This window comes from Anomaloglossus baeobatrachus, chromosome 2, assembly GCF_048569485.1.
Source record: "Anomaloglossus baeobatrachus isolate aAnoBae1 chromosome 2, aAnoBae1.hap1, whole genome shotgun sequence".
Classification (NCBI taxonomy): Eukaryota; Metazoa; Chordata; class Amphibia; order Anura; family Aromobatidae; genus Anomaloglossus; species Anomaloglossus baeobatrachus.
Genome location: NC_134354.1, coordinates 38,337,787 through 38,345,742, shown reverse-complemented (window position 1 = coordinate 38,345,742; position 7,956 = coordinate 38,337,787).

Genomic DNA, 7,956 nt, shown 5'->3' with positions numbered 1-7,956 from the left:
GATAATATATACATCAAAGAATGAAAACCTGTGGAAAACCACAATAGGTAGAAACTATCTATTGTGGTTTTCCACAGGTTTTTATTCTTTGATGTATATATTATCATATATGTTTAATATGATCACTGTGATCTTGTCCACTGTTCACCATGGCCATGGTTACACTTGGGCTTAGCCCGGCTCTGAGTGTGTTGTTCTTCATGTTTTTTTAGTGTTTTTAAATTCCATGTGTTGAATAAAGCTTTTTTGTATATTACTATTTATATTGTGGTTGGTGTGCCCCTTACGTATATGCGGTGCTCTTTCTCCTCCCTAGTCTTCTGCTCTGTACATCGCATTAGGGTGCACCCACTCTCATTTTGATCGGTGGTGCGCTCCTAAAACATATTACTATTGGCTGATGTGTTTCACACACTGCAATGTCGCTGGGGAGGTCGCTGTAACGTCACAAAACCGGTGACGTTACAGCGATGTTGTTTGCGATGTTGCAGTGTGTAAAGCCACCTTAAGAATGTAAGGATGTAGCTGCTTCTGCTCCCCCCTCTCGCTTTCTTTGTTCTCAATAGAAAGACTGTCATGGATGTCCCTGGGCTCTACCAGACCCCCGCAGTCTGCCTCTTCGCTCTCAGTGAAGAAGAAAAAAACTGCAGGCAGTGGGTGATTGTTAACTTCCCCCCCTGCTTTCTTTATGTAAGAGACTGCAGGCACAGCGCGTAATACAACTCCCGCTCTCTGTCCCATGTAAGCAGCCAGTGAGGGACTGCCCCCCCTTCTTTTTCACAGAACAAAGACAGCAGCTGCATCCCTAGCCTCCGTGAACAATAACAGACAATTAACTCTCCGAGAACCAGAGTAATCACAAGCCTGATTAACCATACACTATATACAAATCAACAGCTATTTAAAAAGCCCCCCATAAATACAGACAGTCAGATCCTTTAACACCTACGCCTAGCCCCTATGGGGACTGGGTCCTTCTAGATCACCGGCGAGTGACAGTCACACCGTTAGGTCTCCGGTGCACTACCATTCTCCGGACTAGTGACCACCCCCTTTCACCAGGTGTCTCTCGAACCACAGGTAAAACAGCACACACAATGTATATGATGCTCACCGCGCAACAGAGGGTGATCAAGTATTCGATATCGAGCAACACCTGGATACTTGTGGAGTAGCCCCCAGACGTCCGGAAAATGGAAGATCTGACTCACCCTTCTCGGTGGCCCCACGTTGGGCGCCAACTGTCAAGGTTAAAAATGACGATGATGATGAGACTCAAAGGATCTCTCGGGATCTGGCTGCTGTTTCTAATTAAAATGTCATGAGTGCACTTCGAGACTAAATAACTGGACAGCAAGTCAGTTACATCTATCTCCATGACTGGCTCTCACCAAGGTGATCTTTATTATTTGAAAAAACTCTAGACCGAGCAGTAAAGGGGTGTAAACAAACGTTTTAGTCCAATCAAGTATGGCAGGGCAGGGCTTCATGACGTAGAGAGATCTACACATCCTCCTTGGATTGGTCAGTTCAGACTCCAGGAATTTCCTTTGTCCATCTGTCTTGGGTGCAAAACAGGAAATGGCAGCCATCTTCAAACTATATATACTGTGTCTAAGGAAAATACACTGAATATGCAATATACATACAGTTAGGTCCAGAAATATTTGGACAGTGACACAATTTTCGCGAGTTGGGCTCTGCATGCCACCACATTGGATTTGAAATGAAACCTCTACAACAGAATTCAAGTGCAGATTGTAACGTTTAATTTGAAGGTTTGAACAAAAATATCTGATAGAAATTGTAGGAATTGTACACATTTCTTTACAAACACTCCACATTTTAGGAGGTCAAAAGTAATTGGACAAATAAACCAAACCCCAAAAAAATATTTTTATTTTCAATATTTTGTTGCGAATCCTTTGGAGGCAATCACTGCCTTAAGTCTGGAACCCATAGACATCACCAAACGCTGGGTTTCCTCCTTCTTAATGCTTTGCCAGGCCTTTACAGCCGCAGCCTTCAGGTCTTGCTTGTTTGTGGGTCTTTCCGTCTTAAGTCTGGATTTGAGCAAGTGAAATGCATGCTCAAATGGGTTAAGATCTGGTGATTGACTTGGCCATTGCAGAATGTTCCACTTTTTTGCACTCATGAACTCCTGGGTAGCTTTGGCTGTATGCTTGGGGTCATTGTCCATCTGTACTATGAAGCGCCGTCCGATCAACTTTGCGGCATTTGGCTGAATTTGGGCTGAAAGTATATCCCGGTACACTTCAGAATTCATCCGGCTACTCTTGTCTGCTGTTATGTCATCAATAAACACAAGTGACCCAGTGCCATTGAAAGCCATGCATGCCCATGCCATCACGTTGCCTCCTCCATGTTTTACAGAGGATGTGGTGTGCCTTGGATCATGTGCCGTTCCCTTTCTTCTCCAAACTTTTTTCTTCCCATCATTCTGGTACAGGTTGATCTTGGTCTCATCTGTCCATAGAATACTTTTCCAGAACTGAGCTGGCTTCATGAGGTGTTTTTCAGCAAATTTAACTCTGGCCTGTCTATTTTTGGAATTGATGAATGGTTTGCATCTAGATGTGAACCCTTTGTATTTACTTTCATGGAGTCTTCTCTTTACTGTTGACTTAGAGACAGATACACCTACTTCACTGAGAGTGTTCTGGACTTCAGTTGATGTTGTGAACAGGTTCTTCTTCACCAAAGAAAGTATGCGGCGATCATCCACCACTGTTGTCATCCGTGGACGCCCAGGCCTTTTTGAGTTCCCAAGCTCACCAGTCAATTCCTTTTTTCTCAGAATGTACCCGACTGTTGATTTTGCTACTCCAAGCATGTCTGCTATCTCTCTGATGGATTTTTTCTTTTTTTTCAGCCTCAGGATGTTCTGCTTCACCTCAATTGAGAGTTCCTTAGACCGCATGTTGTCTGGTCACAGCAACAGCTTCCAAATGCAAAACCACACACCTGTAATCAACCCCAGACCTTTTAACTACTTCATTGATTACAGGTTAACGAGGGAGACGCCTTCAGAGTTAATTGCAGCCCTTAGAGTCCCTTGTCCAATTTCTTTTGGTCCCTTGAAAAAGAGGAGGCTATGCATTACAGAGCTATGATTCCTAAACCCTTTCTCCGATTTGGATGTGAAAACTCTCATATTGCAGCTGGGAGTGGGCACTTTCAGCCCATATTATATATATAATTGTATTTCTGAACATGTTTTTGTAAACAGCTAAAATAACAAAACTTGTGTCACTGTCCAAATATTTCTGGACCTAACTGTATATACATGTTAGTAAGAAACAAAAGCATTCACAAATATGTGTGTTAGTTCACATCTACTGAACTATATAACTGAGTCTATGAAATGGCTGAATTAAGTATTTTTGGATACTCAATTCTTTATCCTCAACACCTGCATGTGCGGTGATGATGCGTGCGGTAGTGCCTGCATGTGCGGTGATGATGCGTGCGGTAGTGCGTGCGGTAGTGCCTGCGTGTGCGGTGATGATGGGGACTGTAGTGCCTGCGTGTGCGGTGATGATGGGGGCTGTAGTGCCTGCATGTGCAGTGATGATGCGTGCGGTAGTGCCTGCATGTGCGGTGATGATGCGTGCGGTAGTGCCTGCATGTGCAGTGATGATGCGTGCGGTAGTGCCTGCGTGTGCGGTGATGATGGGGACTGTAGTGCCTGCGTGTGCGGTGATGATGGGGGCTGTAGTGCCTGCGTGTGCGGTGATGATGGGGGCTGTAGTGACTGCGTGTGCGGTGATGATGGGAGCTGTAGTGCCTGCGTGTGCGGTGATGATGCGTGTGGTAGTGCCTGCATGTGCGGTGATGATGCGTGCGGTAGTGCCTGCGTGTGTGGTGATGATGGGGGCTGTAGTGCCTGCGTGTGCGGTGATGATGGGGGCTGTAGTGACTGCGTGTGCGGTGATGATGGGAGCTGTAGTGCCTGCGTGTGCGGTGATGATGCGTGTGGTAGTGCCTGCATGTGCGGTGATGATGCGTGCGGTAGTGCCTGCGTGTGTGGTGATGATGGGGGCTGTAGTGCCTGCGTGTGCGGTGATGATGGGAGCTGTAGTGCCTGCGTGTGCGGTGATGATGCGTGTGGTAGTGCCTGCATGTGCGGTGATGATGCGTGCGGTAGTGCCTGCGTGTGCAGTGATGATGCGTGCGGTAGTGCCTGCGTGTGCGGTGATGATGGGGACTGTAGTGCCTGCGTGTGCGGTGATGATGGGGGCTGTAGTGCCTGCGTGTGCGGTGATGATGGGGGCTGTAGTGACTGCGTGTGCGGTGATGATGGGAGCTGTAGTGCCTGCGTGTGCGGTGATGATGCGTGTGGTAGTGCCTGCATGTGCGGTGATGATGCGTGCGGTAGTGCCTGCGTGTGTGGTGATGATGGGGGCTGTAGTACCTGAATGTGCGGTAATGGTGGGGACAGTAGTGCCGGTGTTTGTGCGGTGATGAAGGAGTCTCTCTCTCTCTCTCTCAGTATAAAAAGAAAAAACGGATCCATCGCATCAGTTTTTACACAATCTGAGATGTATCCGTTGCATCAAGCACAAACCGGATTGTGCCTGATTGCAAAAAACTGATGTGTGAAAGCAGCCTTACTCCTCTCATCCTTACCATCTTTTCCCCCATATAAAATAAAATTATAAGCATTTACAGAATACTAGCTGTAGCACCCGGCGTTGCCCAGGATAGTAACTGTCTCTGTCTCTCTCCCAGTCTCTGTCTGTTTGTCGCTGTCTGTCTCTCTGTGTCTTTCTTTATCTGTCTGTGTCTATATCTCTGTCTGTATTTGTATCAGTCTGTCTCCATCTCTGTGTCTGTCTGTCTCTCTCTATCTCTGTGTCTGTCTCTATATGTGTGTCTGTCTCTCTCTTTCCCAGTCTGTCTCTTTTCCCATCTGTCTCTTTTCCCATCTGTCTCTTTCCAGGGCTGTCTCTTTCCCCGTCTGTCTCTTTCCAGGTCTGTCTCTTTCCCCATCTGTCTCTTTGCTCGTCTCTCTTTCCAGGGCTGTCTCTTTGCCCGTCTGGCTCTTTCCCGTCTGTCTGTCTCTTTCTGTCTCTCTCTCTCTATCCGTCTCACCACCGACATCATATTACTCACACATAAGCTTCTTATACTAACAGTTTATTTTGTTCCTATAGCAACCACTGACAGTTGCTATTAATAGCCTGCAGCTCCCAGCTCCATTCAGTTTAATGGAGGCAGAATTTTGGAGAGTAACTAAACATAGTGTATGACTTTCCCTGAGTCACATGGAGCGTCTGTGCAAAATTTCATGATTGTAAATGCGATGGTGCAAATTCCTTTAGCGGACACACACACAAACACACACTGAGCTTTATATATTAGATGAGATATTGAAAGTTTGAAGCCAAGTCATAATTCATGACTATTGGTAAATATACTTCTTCATGTAATAAAACATTATTGAAAACAAAAAATGAATCTGTTCCCTGATTCTGTCATTTGACAGATGATGACGGATCTGGCGCCCATAGGCTTCCATTGTAAAAAAAAACGGACGGCGCCAGATGCGTCGCTTTCCGTTTTTTCTCCGGTCCTAAAAAAACGTTCTTTTGGACGTTGCTTCCGACGGTCGTACAGACAATTTTTGCCAGATCTGTCGCACGACGGATGAAACGTGAGGCCATGCGTCGCAATCCGGCGCTAATACAAGACTATGAGAAAAAAAAATGGATCAGGCGACTGATCCGTTTTTTCCCAATTCGCCGGATTGCACCTGATGACAAAAAACTGATGTGTGAGTCTATTGTTTCATTTACAGCGTGCAGAATTGATTCCTGACACCGGCATGTGCGGCTGTATTCAATCACATTATGTGAACACATTTCTTTTCCAGGTGCGGTTATCTGAAAGTATGTGACGCCCTGGCCTATCAGGTCGTCACAGGGTATTGTGCAATCTGCCCTTCTGCACAGTATCCACCCTCCTTGGTTACGAGTCCCTGATCTTTGGTGTTGCTAAGAACTTAGCTAATTAAAACCCTAGGAACACTCTGCACCACACCCACCAGACGCACCATTGGGGGGCCTGAAGGGAATAGGGCCGCCCACTTGGGGGGTTGGTTGAAAGGGTCAGGAGTGTGAAGAGCAGTGAGTGAGTTGGGAGGTGACTCTCGATAGGAGAGGTCAGGAGCTGGGCTTCTCAGTACTAGGTAGCAGACGTTGGTCTTGACCTGGTAGGAGCTTGAACCCCGGTCGCAGGGGATTGTGACAAGGGGGAACGGAACTGCCGAGGAGATCAGCTGGCGGCCTTGTGCCATCTCCGGGCAGGGGCCAGGGCACGACGGGGTACGTTGACCCTAGGCTGGGAAGTAGCTTCAAGCGTCCTGGTAATTCACCCGGCGAGGACGGATCCTTCAAGATCCCTTCTCCACCCACTCCAAAATCGGGGTACTAGCGCAACGAGGGGATAGGACTTTCCAATACATGGTCCAGAAAATCTCAAGCGTGAACCCTGAGAGCAAGCTCACTCCGTTAGCCATACGGCTAAGTGAGACCTGACTAGTTCTATATTACAGGGGCCAATCAGTAAAGACAGTGCCAAGGAAAAGGTCACAGGCTAACAAGCAACACCAACGGGTACGGGACCCAGGCGTACTCCCTCCCTGCGGCAGCGGTGCTCAGAACTTTGGTTTACAAGTTGTTGGTGTCAGCGTTATTGGACTGAGTGAGTACGAAGTGACCCTTACCTCCCCAACGGGATCCTTAGTCACTGTCACCAAGCCCCGGGGCATTCCCCCTACCCACGGAGGGGTTAAACACTTGGCTGCCATCCAATCGCCACCAGGTGCTCCCAGTGGCAGCGGAGGTACTCCACCTTACCACACGCCGTTAGTGGCGTCACGGACTTTACACACACCACCCCCTCTGTAAATATCCCCCTTTTCGTTTTGAGTGGCCGCACGACCCCCGGGTCCGGAGACCCCTCGAGCCACCGCGGACCCGGATTCGAGCAGCGGACCGGCTGCTGACACGGGGGCGGTGCAAGTACATATTTCTGTGTTTATTTTGCAGGAATGCTTAATTATATGGACTCATTTAATTACTCAATATTTGAATACGGTCCATGTATTCTTTTACAGCTTGGGTGTGTTTTTGCCCACAATATCCTGGACTCTGGAGTTCTATAACTATCAGGCTGAACTTCATATTTAAGACTTATGCCGGCGTCACACGGTACGATATATCGGGCGATATGTCGTCGGGGTCACGGATTCTGTGACGCACATCCGACATCGTTTGATATATCGTAGCGTGTGACAGCTACGAGCGACGGTGAACGAGCAAAAATACTCACCTTATCGTTGCTCGTTGACACGTCGCTCATTTTCAAAATGTCGGTCCTCCTTCTGTGCGCCTCTTGTTCATCGTTCTTGAGGCAGCACACATCGCTCTGTGTGACACCCCGGGAACGACGAACACAGCTTACCTGCAGCCGCCGGCAATGCGGAACAAAGGAGGTGGGTGGGATGTTACGTCCCGCTCATCTCCGCCCCTCCGCTTCTATTGGCTGGCCGCTGTGTGATGTCGCTGTGATGCCAAACGTCCCTCCCCTTCAGGATGTGGATGTTCACCACCCAAAGCGAGGTCGCTCAGTAGGTAAGTACGTATGACGGGGGTAAACGATTTTGTGTGCCACGGGCAACTAATTGCCCGTGACGCACAAACGACGAGGGCGGGTGCGATCGCTCGTGCGATCGCATTATAGATCGTCCTATGTGACGCCGGCATAAGTATATATTGGAGGTATACTGTTATGTTTGGAATTGCTTTTCTGGATCTTTGCCTACAGTAGCACAGCGCATGCGCGGGACCACGGGCGCCCAGGGGCGGCGTCCTGAGGTTTGAAATTCAGCGTTCGGGGGCGGCGTAAATCGGCAGGAGGACAGCAACGTAC